The sequence below is a fragment of the Monomorium pharaonis genome, chromosome 7, assembly GCF_013373865.1.
Source record: "Monomorium pharaonis isolate MP-MQ-018 chromosome 7, ASM1337386v2, whole genome shotgun sequence".
Taxonomy (NCBI): Eukaryota; Metazoa; Arthropoda; class Insecta; order Hymenoptera; family Formicidae; genus Monomorium; species Monomorium pharaonis.
Window position 1 is genome coordinate 7,249,858 of NC_050473.1, and position 16,178 is coordinate 7,266,035.

Below are 16,178 nucleotides of genomic sequence, written 5' to 3' on the forward strand. Positions count from 1 at the left end.
GACATATTTCAACAGCGAGCAGTAGTTACTGCTACCGCAATTCATACGCCAGGAAATCGAATGAACTGATTAGATTCTAGATATGGTCAACACTCGCGGCGACATTATGCAGCAGCATATAAAGTACCACTGTACCACGATCTGTATCTAAATTGTAAACTTTGACGATATTTCCTGTGCGATGTTAGGACATTTCAATATTAAACGTTCTACCGAAATTTAATATTACAAATTTGAAACAATAGTAATAGTAATAAATTTATAACAATAATAAAAAATTTATTAAGTACGACAATATAGTAATAAAAGAAAGAATCACATACAAATAATAAATGCAGTCACAAATAAAAGGCAAGCTTTCAGCTAGTCGTTCGAATCGATTAACTCGAATAACGTCATTTTTTTAATAATTTGATATATCTAAAATAATGTACAAAATAAAATTTAGCCCGATTTTCAACAATTACGTGACTGCATAAAAGATGTTTCATTTGCGTTTCTCGTCACGTTTCTTGCATAAATAAATTTACCGCATTGAATTTATCGATATAAATAAATTTTTTAAATAAATTTATCACCAAGATTTTTGTGGCTTATCAAAAAGAGAGGGATTTATACATTTTGGGAAATTAATATCGCGCGAATTCTATTAAATAAAATATTATGATCATTGATTATTGTAAATTGATAAGCTCTACTTTCGTTTAATACTATCCCCATCGCGATTTCTACCATTTAACAGGCCAATGCTATGAATATAGCGATTTATCACGTGTGCCGCGAACACATACACACACACACACACACGCGCGCGCGCGACACACGCAATGGCGCCGTATTAACTAGCTGTTAAAACTGGCTGTACATTCGATCAAAATATTAAACGTAGTTGGCAATGCAAAAATATATCAAATAAATATCATAAAAGTCACATTTCATTGTACTATTACTTTATAACGAAACGACTGTGAGATGTTTATTAATCTCCCTTTCCAATTTATCAATGTCAGGGACCTGCACTTCGGTCAAAGTCAATGTCTCTTCAAATAAGTTGAAATTTTCTAAGAGAATTAGAGCTCACAGTACTCACTTCGAAGCGTGTATAGCCTTCAACAGCGGATCCTATTCTTTTTCTATATTCTGGATCCCGGCGCTCCCGGTTTTATGTACGACGCACTGCGCGATAGAAAAAAAAAATCCTTCTCAGAGCGTTGTCCTGCGGCCGGGTCGTTACCGCGAGCCCGAAACGCCGGCTCTCGTCGATAATTGGCGCGCGCAAAATGTGTACACCTGCGTCGACGTTGTCACGCCGTAGGCTACTACGCCATACGTTTGCGTTTGCGGTGGTCCCGAAGCCGCGCGTTTCAGCTTCCGCCGACGACTGACGATCGCTTTTGGGCATGGCGCCTGCGCCCCGTCCACCTACGATTCTGCCGCGTGCACCCACGCGTCTTCCTGGACCCTCTGGAGGATCAGTGAGAACTGCCACCGAGGCATGCCGGTGTATCAATCTGACGATCATTAGGAAATGATCAAAGACGATCGTCTAATTATGCGGAGTATTAGCAGTTGATAGCAATTCTGTTTGTGACTGCTTCAATACTCGACTGATGAAATGACGATGTAAGCAATTGCTAATTAACCAAATTGCGATGCCATTAGGATTAATAAACTATCTCTCGTTTACATCGACGAAGTCGTATTCTTAACTTAAGGAAGTTTCTCTTTTATTTTTATACTCTTCTAAAGTAAATTAAAAGGATTTTCGTAACTTTAAAGTGAATTCTTTTAACGAACAGATTAACAGTAGATATTCTTAATTTTTATAAGAATTTATAAGTCAGAGATTTCTTGTATAGAATTTACTTTAGAATTGTTTTTCTACAAATATAAAAAGAAATATAATTTAAAAAATGAGCATTACAGAAACACGTCACTGTTTTTCGCTGTTCATAAAAATTAAATATGAAATATAAATACTGATCTCTAAAACATGCATGTTATCTCTTTGAGTCATTTCTTGTTATTGTTTTATCTATAACATTATTTAAATATAACGATGTTTAAAGCTTCGACCACCAAATTAACACTGGTTATGTTAAATTATAACAATATAATTGTTGCAAATACCCCCAAAAACGTGGCTTGCCTAGAATTGTCCAAAAATTCGTTAGAATAAATATTTTTTTAAAGGATATGCTAAAAACAATATATTAAGAATGTGTTGAAAATTCAGTACATAATTTCAATATTGATAAATCATACACACAAGCTTAATAAATGTTGAGGATTATGACCACTTGTTTAATAAGCTTCCTAAGATCAAGAAATAATAAATATAAAATAATTTTGTAATATTAAATGTATCACGCTTCGTCCTACCATCTATTATGATTCATACATGAAATTTTACGTTTGTAAAACATTTTTTTAGGCCATCAACGTTTTTGAATAATAATGATTCCATTGTCGCGATTTACTATAAAAAAAGGTAGCCTGCGTCGCGGTCAATTCACGTGTCAGGGTTGATCGGCCATCCGTGATTTTCGAATTAATGCGTCAAGTGGGGCCTGCGGATGTTACCGTTTGTATATTCGCTGGGAATTGGATTTTCGGAGCGATGCGCCCCGCGTATAGGCGCGACATTTCACTGGGAAATTCGTCCCATTAAACACAACGCAAGGGCGTTATAATTATGACGGCCGAATAAATAAGAACGTTAACCAGTGTGTGTAAATGCGACTCTCTGCGACGTTAAACAAAGTATTGCGTGAGATGATAAAATGCAGTCGACGTTGTCGAAGCTTTTGATTGTTTGAGATTAAAATAAAGCCACCGAGAGTCGCTTCCTCGCTAACGAGTCGTCCGCGCTTAATTGGCAACGAGCCGGATACCGTTACGTCCACGAAAATTCCGCGAACGAAGGTAACGCGCGAATTTTCTGTCTTCTCTCTCTTCTTTGAAATATGAAAAAACAAAAAAAAAATAAAACTTCAGTTTTATCGTTGGACATTTAATTTGTATTGATGTCTATTACATGAAAATAAGTCGTATAAGTGTATAAAAATCATATTATATTATATTATATTATATTATAAATATTAAAACAACTGTATCATGTTTTTTGAATAATTCTCGAAGCTAATCTTAAAAATATCGGCATTTCAGACAAAACATTTATTTAGATAAAAGATAAAAGAAAACCGTGCGCACTGCAGAGCGTTTATGTAATTTGCGGAGATTTAATTAGCTGGCTTCCGGCTATATTTCTCTCATTGTTTTTACGGGGATCGACGCCGATTTTCCACGACGTTAACGACCCGCTTGCGCGGCGTTTTGCAATAAAAATATTGGAAAAATCGCGCGCGAAAATTCGTTGCCAGGAGATGATGATGTTAGGCGGCCAAGGAAAATTCGCGATGGAGGATAAAAAAAAAGGACGCACGCGAAAATACTCTCTCGCGACCGTAACAGATTGGCAATGGAACTGGCGGGTCAGCATTTTCTTGCCGGCATCGGGGCCGGGAGGCTTCAGATTAAAAGGTTCAGAGCCCGCTCGGCCGTAATAAGAGTCAGCATCTTTCTCTGGGCAATATTTCACGTCATTACACACCATTTCATCGCAATTAAGATTTAAAAATTCGTGGCCGCCGCGGTTTACCGAAGACGCCCTCTTTTTTTTTTCGGCAATCGTGGCCGCTCAAAATGCGACCCGACTTTGTTGATTGATTATCCTCTGAAATCTTTGATGTTCCTTAAACACGCTACTTGTAGGGCGTCAGCAAACGCTATATTGGAAAGCGTGTCGAAATAACAGTAATCGTTGCAATTTATATATCATTCGTATGAAATAAAACGAAATGTAGGCAGTCGAAAATGTAGGCAGATATCGAGTATTTATGACCATTAAAAATTGATAGTTATTTAGCAATCATTGAAAAATCATAAAAAAAAGTAACAGCTATCGATTTTGTCATTAGAGAAGCACTATATTAATTTAACCCCCTATGTTCAACTATTTTTTCATTTTTGTGATTTATGCGATAAAGTATTATTTATAATTAACAAGTTAATTATTAATAATAGGCAATCAAAATACAATAGTGAGTTCGACAATTGCTATTTACCGGAAACATTTAATTTCGTCTCTATATAAATATAAAAATAAAGAACGTTTATTTTTATGCCATTTAATAATTCTGCCGATTTGACCTATCGAAAATTAATTAAATGGAAGATACGTTGCAAAAAAATGAACGGTAGATTGACGGATACTTCCGCTTCCTAACGGAGCACATCTATATTTATTTAAGAAAAGTTTAACGTCATGTAAAAAGCGTCTTTTTCTTTTTCGAAAACCTAGATAAATTGAGGGAAAGATCTACGTTTATTTATACCCAACCCTTCGCGTAACAAATATATGCAAATAGAATGCCAGCAGGAGCGACGTTTATATCCGCACCGTGGAAATTTCAATTTCGCCCAGGAGGAAAACCTCGCGCGGTGAATTGCGAAGGCAAAGATAGCGCGAAAGTGTGAACGTAACAACATGTAAATCCCATGAAAAAGCGAGAAACGGAGGGGAGGGGGGGGGATGGATACGCACGTGTATGAAACTTCGGTGGCCATTACGTGAGCGACAAATGCGACGGAAGTTCGAAAGCGTTCGAGACGCGCGCGTGCCTCCCCCCTCCCCTTATCTTTTCCCTTTACTCTCACCGAAGGCACACGCCTTTGACGTCGCGCAGCTTATAAACGGCAACGGCGACGAAGTGATGACGTCTTTCGAATTCCATCACTTCCCGCCTGGCGATTTTTACGAACTTTGAGCGCGACTGAGGTACACTGAGAACGTGAATCTGGGTCGTCGCGCATTTTGCCGAAGTCGATTCGGCTTCGATCTCTCGGCGTTACCCCCGCACTTCTGAGCCTCCGTGTAATCTTGTATCATACTCGAATATATATCCGCCTTGGGATGAGGACCAACATTGCTCTTTCTCGCTTTGAGATTACTGCGCAACCGTTCAGCAGCGCGATTCCTGCAGAATGGTGCTTCTCTTTGAGAATGTCGCATTTTGTTTTGATATTTATTTTGAGAAATCAAACAGCCATACGCCAGATCTCGGATTTTTTTTTTAGTTTACCTTTGTATATAAATTTTTCTAGTTATCACAATATTATTATCATATTATTATTATTATACATATATATTTTTTTCTCTTTTTTCTAGATGAATGATTCTTCTGCACAGACATGAAAAAAGTTTTAGCAACAGGAAGTACAAAATGCGTCCTTCCCACAATTTACCAATCAGATTTTTTAAGTTGTTTGGGTATTTTATATACCTTTAAATCAATTAAGTTGAAATATTGCATGTAAATATTATATATAAAATTTTGTACATAAATATTATAAACAAAATACTGTATAAAATATATTTGTATCGTGCATATACGCGTCTAAATGAATAAGGTTTTTCTTTTTGAAGGGAGCTTCTGTCCAAATCGTCCCTGATGTTACATCGATTACCCCCGAGGGTCGCATCGCGCAAGCCGTTTCGATCGCCAAATAACACAAACCCTCGTTCGGCCGTTTTGTCGTCATTTATAAATCATCGCGCCCGAAGACACCTGTTCCCAACGGATCACGCTTAAAGCGCCCTAATCGGATTCTCGACGGCTCTCGCCTTCCGGTTATAGAGCCAGGGTATAATCGCATTGGCCGTCTCCGGTGCGAGCGGCATTAGTTTATGGCGTTGATTCTCCGGCGGACTAGACGCAACGCGAGCGATTCGATTACAGAGGGCAACGGCGAGTTTATCCGCGATCGTGCAGCAGATCGAAGGTCGCGTGCGATGAAACTGCGTTACGCTAATTGCCAACATCGTCAGACGATTCGTCTCCGCCGCGTTGGATTTGCAAGCTGCAGGCTTCGCTCGCGATTCCCCTCGCGCCGGCTTCAATTAATTAAGAATGTACCGGCGACTCCCTTCCCTTCGCTTCCCCTCTACCCCGGCGAAACGAGCTCGCTCCTTGCATCCGGGCATCGCGAGAGAATCCGCGATCAGATTAGACTCATTTCACGCGGCACATTTGCGCGCGATGTGACGCGAATTCGTCAGGTCGGTTTCCGATCGATCAGTTGAAAAGTTCGGCGAAAAATCTCATTTGCGCGCGCGGACGAGGAAAAATTTCATATCGCGAGATTATTATGGTTTATTTTTTTGATTTCGGTATAAACTTTCGCGGTACAAACCTTTTTTCGACGGCATGGAACAGATTTTTGCGCTGACGCGCGGAGCAATTTTTCGTTGGCGGTCCCGCGAGAGCCGAAAAAATTCCGTTTATATCTCTGTATGTCGCGTGACGGATGAGACGGATATTTGCATTTACAAGTCGATTTCGGTTTACCGAATTTGTTGACACAGCGCAATTTTTCGTCCCTCCCATCTTTCTTTAATCCGTTTTAACGTCCTTATCTGATTCGTTATCGATCAGTTGCTCGAAATACCGAAAACTTTTAATTATAAATTTCACTTTAATTATGAACGCGCGATGAAATATCCCGATTCTCGGGCTACAGAGTAAGGCTGATATTATTTAGTTAAAGGAGCAGGAAAAATCTAACGGTTCGTTGCGATGAATGAATTTACAGAGGAGGAATGAATAATTCGCGAATTTCCATGATAACTGACGTTCTCCGTTCCCTTTCTGATCGGGGTATAAAAGAGCGCCTCATTATGCCGTAATACCGGACAATAAAATATTCAGGAGACTCTCGCGTTCAAAGTGCGGCGCCGCCGCCGTCTCTGATATAGCTTTGATTCGCAAACGACCCGTTAAGCGTGTTACTCTTTAGGACCGGCTGTCCTCTCGCGACGAATTTGTTCAAAGACAGCGCCGCGAAGGTGAAGAATGCGGGTGAATAATGAAGTTTCGCCTGGGGAATGAGATGTCTCGAAGGGTCCCGTATTGGAAACCCGATGAGCAGATCTCTCGCTAACGACAAAGGAAGCGCGGATAAAGAAAGGCGTCCTCCTGGTCACGGTAATCCGAGCTTCAGGAGCGCAAACGACAGCACCGCGGCTTTGTCACTCCTGAATAATTTATAACATTCACAGCGTGCGATATAATGCATGATGACGTCTAAGGAGGCCCTTTGTCATTGCAAGTCGACTGCCACACAAAATGTGGAACAATGCGACGGTCTATCCTGTTTCCCAATGTGATTCCAGATTTAATAATTGTAATTTCATTGTAATTTTATTTAGATGTCAAAAAAATATGAAGTTAATAATTAATTATTTTCTAGAGAGATACGTGTGTACGAGGGTGAGTCCCAATCATTTATTATTATAACTACCATGGAGGACATATCATTTGCCACATGGTTCCCCTTAATATTCGACGTACTTAATCTAGCGCACTGCACAAGATTATTTATGTATTACCTTGGAAAAACTTAGGATAAAAAAAAGTTTTCGATTGCCACGCATGTACCACATCTTTCACATGTTATTCTGAAGAAAATAGATGATCCCTTAAGACTTCTTTTAGTGGACCAAACAAATGATGTGATGGTGACTCGTCGGTTCGCGAGAATCACGATATGCACTTGCTCAATATTGCTGGCCAACGAGTGAAAGATGCGGTACCTGCGTGGCCGATCACGCAAAAACTTCTCTTTCTAACGAGAGAAAAATATAAGTTTTCTACAATAATTTCAGAAATAGAGTACGGATAATTATTGATTCCTCCGCTTTTTTTTTCTTATGACAATTTTGTTGCTTTAGTAAAATTAAAAGTTGCAACGATCCTGCCTTATCCGAAATTCAATCCTTCGGACCTGAGTGCATCGGATTGGCAACGAAAACTGCCAACGTAACCGTGCGGCGCCGTACGATGTGTTCGCGGTTTCGATTTAGAGCGAGCGGTCGTGCAAGTTAATCAACCGAGATCGGTCAGGACATCTGGTCATCGTAAAAACGTTTACCCAGGACGCGGAAAGCTTTTTCGCTAAGGGTGTACCGAAAGGGCACTTCGCGAGTAGGACGCTCGAGAACGGACGGAGTTGGCTAACGAACGGACGGACGATCCAACCGCGAATACGTGGACTGACCGTGAAAGTTTCCGAGAGCCACGACGACCTCCGAAGTTATCACAAACTACGAAGTTTTCGTTGTACGATGACGAGGTGGAAAACTCGCCGAGCGAAAGTACGTCAATCGAGACTGAGCAGTACTTTTTCTTCGGCCACGACGAGTTATGTTTGCGAAAGAATATGGTGCTGTTCGTGAGATTGTTGTACAAAGAACTCGCCACACAATTGTTCAGTTGCATTTGGCATTTCTTCCTCGTATAAATTTTATGATGCTGTCGATAGATTTTCGTTATATACATCAGCTTTTTCATTTCGAGAAACGTGCAGATTCTTGAAAGGAGAATATTATAAATTTTTATGTAATTTTTAAAAGTTATTTCTTCTGCCCCACTTTAATGGAAATCCCCAATCTACATGCTTTACTTAGTCTCTTTACATTTTTAAATTACATTCTCTTAAATTTGATCGATAACTCCTGGAAAACTCCACCTCATGCTGAATTTTAATTCGCACGGAATCAATATCTTTGCGGAAGGAATACGTATATGCAAGAGTGAAATCGAGGAACCGTGGTTTACCAATTTTTTTATCGTTGATTTACGGTAAAATAAATATAGAGCAGCAATTCAACAAGAGAGGATTTTCTGAAGCGTTTCGTAAAGTACGCACAGTTACGTATGATGGCAGATACGTGTCTGACAAACGGCCCATACTATGGAGATGAAGGAGAGCTTGACGAAGAGCGTACGCGAAAGTACTATAAAGAACAATACGATCCCATGAACGAGCCGTAACGTTTATTTGAAAGTCATACGGCTGAGATCATGCCTGATCTACCAACTTTTTCTCACGAGCACGCGATGTATTTTCGCTGGTTTCACACGTAAGGCGCATCAGACGCGAATGCCGGGCATCCAAATACGTAAATTCTGTGCACGAGATCTGCATTTGGACCGCGGAGAGAAAATTGGACGATATACGAGTGTGGCATCGCACTGCTCAGAATCTTCGCGGGACAGATTTATTCCAATTTATTTTCACGAGATAAAAGGAAACATATACGTTATAGTTATAATTGAAGAAAATTACATATAAGATTTTCTTCGTGTTTTCATTAAAGTTAAAAAGTTTTAGAAACATGATGTTCGTGTGAAACCTATAAAACAATCATAATCCTAAAAACGACATATTATATTATTTCTGTAATACATCTCGAATATACATTACGTGTAATTTATAATTTTTTTTAAGTTTCACATATGTATTATTTGCTACATTTGAGATAAAAGAAAAATTAAAAAATAAAGTGTGTTAATATAAAAATATTACGTATGTTAATATAAATATGACGAATTTGTGGAAGTTTAAAATGAATTATTATTTAGTCGTCCGTCTACTTGAATGTGACAAAAAAAGAGTTGACCTCTCGATGACCGAATCGTTTCGAGGGAAAACGCGCAGGGATAACGCTGGAACGATCGTAGCATCCGCCGATACATCGCACGCTGGATAACTGAGCGCTTGAACGTGGAAATCCGTTCCTTGCCAATCGCTCTCCCGCAAAATACCACGACAACGGCGGCAGCTTCCGCATGCGTTCGTGTAGTACGTACGTATACGGGCGAGGGAAACAGCTATGCGGACGTGGGACCGAGGCACGAGACCAAGAATCGCGCGCGCGTGTGTTGGTCTCGGCGCATAGCTGAGACATAGCTGAAACACAGTGTTTGGTTGTCGTCAGAAACGGTTCGCGCGGCGGGATGTAAATCGCTAAGGAATTCCGTTCTACACGAACGAAAACGAAGAAAGAAGAGATGCAATGTAGGTCGGCGACAGGCGAAAAAGCGCATTACATGCTGTCACCAAGTAGGAAAAGAGAGAGAGAAGGATAGCGCGAAAGGAAAGAACAAGATGCGAAAACGCTTGAAACCGTGCTTTGCGGTATTGTCATTTAGCGACGACGATTAGGTCGAAGCAGGATATGCATTCGCTATTTTCAAACAAACCACGTAGACGCTCGCTCGAAGATACCTCGTTTTGGAACATATTAGGGGTACGGTCAAACTGAAGCGAATTCGTAATGCAAGGGCGCGAAATAAACGCGAAACCGATTGTTTTACGAGCGTTGTAACAAATGTTTCCGCTCTAGCATCCACGGCAAATCCCGCAGATAGGTTTCATGGACCTGCTGAAAATTTGTCGAATAGAAATGCATCGTGTAAAAATCGTTCGGCTCGAGATTCGTAAATTGCAGCATTGAATTGTCACGTTGCCTGAACGTAATCGCTCTCACTCACAACGACTATGAACGGACTCGATCAGTAATGTCAATGACGTCAGAGGGAAACGGGATGCATGCAAATGTGAAGAGTACAAAGAAATTGCGAAAGCCGAGATGTAAAAACGCAAGAGATGAAGAACGAGATTTCGTTAGTGAAAAAGATCAATGAGGAGCATGAATCAAGAGCGGTAGAAGGGTAAGAAGGGCAAGGGAGACAAAGTACGATTGGCAGGAAGATAAGGACGAAAGAGATGTAAAGCTGCGAGAACATTAGTGATAAAAGAATGAAAAAAAAAAGCTAAGAAGTTGAATAATTAACTTAAGATAAAGGGCTAGGAGACAAGCTACGAATAGATCATTAAGATTGTATAAAGAAATATTTTTCGTGCTGGAGCAAATATTGCTGATAAGCTTTGATAAGTTCACGGCGATTTAATCTGCGAATAAATTGTCACAATCACGTATAATTAAATTTTTATAAAATCTACATATTTATATCGTTTCTTAAAAAAAAAATTGTATAACTGTATGAAATTTTTTTACGATAATTTTTATTATACTTTTTATTTTTTCCAAAAATATATAGATATTATCTTTATATAGATTTGCTCCATTTTTATTGGATATCATTTTATACGTACATATGTGACAAGAGAAAAAGTTCTCTTTTCGGAGAGTTGTTTTCTGGAGAGAAAAAGGTACGCATTGTTGATGTCTAACATTCTAGACAATCCAGAAAATGAGATCCTACTTTCCGTCACGCACGGAACTAAGCTCCGGTCAAGTTAGATTAAACGCGATTCGTACACTTCAGAATGGCTGATAGACGAGATGGAGAGAAATAGGCACCCAACAATATGAGCGACCTAGCAAACCCGATCGATCGTATTCTTACCGTTTAGGGCTGAACCGTTTGCCGGAGATAAAATGTGTTCTCAATCAGTCGATTTGGAGCACAACATTGCAGATAACATGACACTACGCGGTCCGACATCACGTGTTCGGTGCACTTGATGTGAAACGATGATCATGACCACCTTAAGCAACGGCTCAATGAGCGTCCCTGTCAAAATGTCGAAGGACTCCTGGTCTCGAAATAGGACTCAATCGAATGGGAGATAAAGAAAGTCTTCTAGTCCGATAACTTGACACTTCCGAAGTAAACGCTTGACGCGACGAACCAGCTTCGTTTATTTTCAATTAAATCGACGATGAAGATATGTTAACTCCTTCGGAGTGGTTTTTACACGGAAAGAATGTTTTTGCCGAAGTATCTAAATCTTTAGCTAAGGTTCGGGATACTACTGGGCCTTCCCACCTTATCAAAGCCACCACCGGAAAAAAGACAATATTGTCTGAAAAACAAAACTGTACAATTATTACTTCACTTTAAAAAATTGAACGTATTCGTCAGTCGTCTCATCACTACAAGACAAAAGAGTATTAGGATAAATATTTAAGCAGATTTTGGTACCAAAATATGCAAGCGTAATGTATAGATATTAAGAAATAAATAAGCAAATAATGTGTTTATTTTACATTTTAAATATTGCTCGATGAGTAAATTTTAGAAAGATAATTTATCGTAATAAGCCAGTATTAGCTGATGCAATAAAATATTTGTAACAACGTGACGATCAATTATCAAAGATATTTTGATCTACTTATAAAAAGTAATATTAACGAAATATTAATAAATAAAACAGATTAAGCTGCGTGCCAGTATATTTAATGTCGAAATATTTAATACTTTATTAAATTCACGCTGACCGTTCTCCTTCTTGTATTTCAAATTATTAATACATACGGTACGGCTTTCTGTAAAATTATACACGTAACCAACTCTTCGTATATTGTGCGCCACGCTTTCAACTCGAAAAATGGCAAATTACATTTAATCCGACAAATTCAAAGCGCGATGCATGATATTTACGAATTTACAGAAATAATTATATTGTATAATATAAATATCAAGAAGTAATAATTTATAATTCTTATCATCTAGCATTTGAATTCGTAATTTCTTCTTTCTTTTCTAACATTTACTCCATTGAAATAAAATACCATTGTTTATTTGTATTAATTTGTTCTTTATTTAGAAATTTATCAATCTCGGGTGAATTGATCAGCCTTATTGGCAAAGAATGTCCTACTACATGTATTATTTGCTGCGCAATCATGTTTTAAAAAATAATAATGTGGCAACACATGTAATGGTTCACGAGATTATTTGTCTGTTCAAAACTCGGAGCACGAATGATAGCACGGCGATAAATGTCAACAGCAACGCGCTGTATGTAAACTAAAACTGTATGAAGCCGAAATATTTCTTTATAACGAAGCAATCTAGTAACACTAGATGGTTTCATGCACAGATTTTTTTTATCTTGATCACTCAATCGATTGCTTCGAAATATTCCTAATTGTATATAAATCGCAATCCCTATAAATTCAATCAAATATTTTATTCGTTACATTAATTTTACATTCATTTCAATGCTTGCGTTTCTGCAAGTAAATGTATTATATAATAGTTTAACTATTAATAATCTGTTTGTAAAAGAAATAGCTATCTCTTATTTTAATCGTTCATTAATGTAAATTTATTAATATTACCTTCTGTTCCAAATTCTTGCAATAATAAAATTACGTAATTTTAATAACTCGAAATCATTCAATCCAGCCATTTTCCTCATGGAAATGTAATACTGCAATGTTAAATTTGCTGGTAATTATTACTTATTTTAAATATTAAAAGTATTAACAACAGTGCTTTCAATACTCTAAATACGTATTAATTGCTGCCAATTTAATACTGCTACAATTTAATAATGTATTACATTTCTATAAGGGTCGTATATTACTCCTCGCACTCAAATTCCTGGGAATAGTAATAACTTTCAAATTAACGAAAAAACCATAATGTAGTACGAGATAATATTCAAACTCGAGAATTGGTAAAGAAATAATAGTACGATTATTATAGCTTATTGTTACTTGAATTATTTAGAATCTGATGTTTCGTGTACTGTGTGCGTTCCCATACTTTTAATTGTTGTTCCCATGACATATTTAATGCTGTAAACTAAACATACATCGAATATTTTTTATTTCTTGTATTTCAAATTAATTTTCAACAATAAGCTATTATCGCGTTTTACGTTTATGTTAATTTGTTAATCTCGCCTAAGATAACGATTAATTTCGTTTGATTAAAGATTTTCATTAGCAATAGAATTGCTTGCAACAGTTTTAAATGTAACAGTTAAAATCTGCATCCGGTAATTTAATTGCGGGACGCATACAATTTGAGCCGTGAATGAACAAAACAGCCGGGAATTTCGAGCGCACGAAAAGCGAATTGAAAATCAATTGCAAACATTCAATCGAATAAGAATAGTCCCTGCACAAAAGAAATAAGGATACAGGAGGATCTACAGACGTAAGAGAAAGCGGAAAAAGATAGGAGAGATTGAAGAAGATGGGAAGAAAATATCAAATGGCTGCACGAGATCGACATTCGAAGAAAAGTAAATGTGCGCCTCTACACAGTTACAAAACGTTGCGTGCGGCAGCTACGCTGCTTTTCAGCGGTGATGCGGGATCAACGACACAAGAAACGTAGGAAGAGAGGAAATAAGAAAGATAAAAGGGCGAATCGGTCGAGTCGATTGTAATAAAAGGGGCGATGTAACGCGAGATAAAGCGCGGAGAAGTTGCATTCTAAGCGAAACAAGGTACGGCGAGATCCAAAAATAACGGCGGGAGGAAAGAAAAGATTCGCGTGCAGGAGGTGGAAAAACGTGCGTCTCGTCGTAGTAGTCGTCGTCGTTCGGGTTGGCTTCTGTCGCGCGAGCGAAATTGCGGCTGTTTATCTAACCCAACCGACAGAAATTCCATTTCATCTTGCGTCTCGCATTTACCGCGCGCCGCGCTCCCTCCTTATCCGCCCACGGGATATCGCCGTCTCGCACGTCTCACCCCTCACTCTAAAAGGCCATCCTCCACACAGCTTTTTCTCGTTGACTCTTATTTATTTCATTCGCGCCATTCTCACCGTGTACGCGACTTATCCGCGTCCCCCATCGGGCAGCCGCAGCCCACGGAGATAAGTTGCCCGGAAGAGCGGCGTTACACACCTTACCTTCATACGCCAACCCTCTAATACGCCATCCCTATGAGCGGTACCTCCGCGCAGTCATTCTCCCTGCCGGCCATCGGTCCACGTCTATCCGAAGACGGACTGCGTCATCTGAATGCGCGCGACGTGCCGTTTCCCGTCCGGATGCTGTCTCCCGTTGATAAGAGAGCTTTTCCCACCCCGACGTCGCTCAAAGTATCGCTTATGATACGTATCGCGAGAGCTTGACGAGAATTTAGCATGCGACTTGAGAATATTTCACGTTTTCTTATCCGAGTTCATTTCTCAGTTTCTCACAAATCTGCCAATTTAGCGAACGCGAACTTATACGGAGCTATTAATTTTCTGAGGAAAGTTATATCAACGAGTTAGAGTTTTCTCTAATTACTAACTTGCTGAAAAGATCTGGCTTTAAAGAAGTCAACGCTCAAAACTGAACTGTAAACTTTTAAATTATTTTCTCCGGTAAAAAAAGTAAAATATACACAAATAAATAAATATGTTAAAGAGAGAAATGATTTTTTTCTCCCCTCTCTTTATAATGTCAAAAATTGTTGTTGGTGCAGCGCTAATATCATTTACATTGTTATTTCTAAATTGTTCGTGGCAAACGATATCGTACAATTTTCACAACTCTGTATACAGATTAATAACTAATGTTATCCTTCAAGTAGGATTTGTCGTTTCGCTCAGTTTAATCGACAACAAGTTTCAGTTTTCGCAACTGTCGCGAAATCGCGGTCGTCGTATCACGTAGGAGCAATATCTATCGGCAACAGAGAAAATAAAGTTTTCACGATCCCGAACTTTTCGCATCCGCGTGGCCTGCGAACAAGAAACTCACTCTGGATTTTGTTTCGAGGTTTTGCGGGCGCGGCTACCGACCGATAGCGCAATAGTATCGCGGATCATGCTGCTTTTTGGGTATCGCCATCTGATGTTGTGCATGTGTGTGTGGGTGTGTGTGTGTGTGTGTGTGTTTGTGTGTGTGTGCTCTCCCGTTTACAAGGCGGATTATACGGCGGAGCAATCCGTGGTGATCGGCTTATTTCCCTCTTTCGTATTGTGGCAGCGCGGAGCCGGCGATTTAAAATTATCGAGAAATATTCCTCTCGCGTGATATTTGACCGTGCAGTGAACTTATGCTCGTATTTCGGCGTTGACTCTTATTGAATGTAAGCTGACGAGCGTGTAAACCGGTTACATTTCCAAACAGTTCCCCGTTTTCCAAGCGCGAAAGCGCTTGGAAAAAAATTTAGCTATCGCGGCGCCGCGCCGTGGCGTAATTTATGCCCCACAGTCGTCACGATACTCACTTCCAAGCGTGCGTAATTTATTCTGGAACTGGGGTATACAATATGTACATACGCGCGAGAAACGCCGGCATGCTAAAGTATTACAGTTAATGAATGCTCCACGATAAATATTTCGCAATGTTCCCTCGTGTCGACGTTTTATATTCCCCTCATCACGATCTCTTATAAAATGCTTTCTACCCCGCGAAATATAAATAACGTCAAACAGAATTCTCATAATCCAGTTCTAAATCTTTAAGTTGTTTATTATTATTATCTAGTGTTAATTCTGTTAATCAAATGCATAATGTTATTACCAGTACGTTAATATTGTGTTTAACGGGATCTTTTCAAAATTAGG

The 16,178-nt window shown here is 39.0% G+C and overlaps 1 protein-coding gene across 8 annotated transcripts in view; it reads right to left on the reverse strand.

Annotated features, from left to right (window-relative positions):
• The window catches only part of LOC105835071 (neural cell adhesion molecule 2), a 237,225-nt gene that overhangs the window by 111,795 nt on the left and 109,252 nt on the right, over nucleotides 1-16,178 (reverse strand). Inside the window, exon 1 of one of the 8 annotated variants that reach the window (XM_028195181.2) lies at nucleotides 1,091-1,407. The exons of 4 other annotated variants lie outside the window; for them this stretch is intronic. The gene's annotated coding sequence lies outside the window, so the exon portion shown is untranslated. Of the gene's footprint in view, nucleotides 1-1,090; nucleotides 1,408-16,178 lie in introns of those variants that run through there. 3 more of the 8 variants (XM_012678034.3, XM_012678036.3, XM_012678035.3) reach the window with 3 other exon arrangements.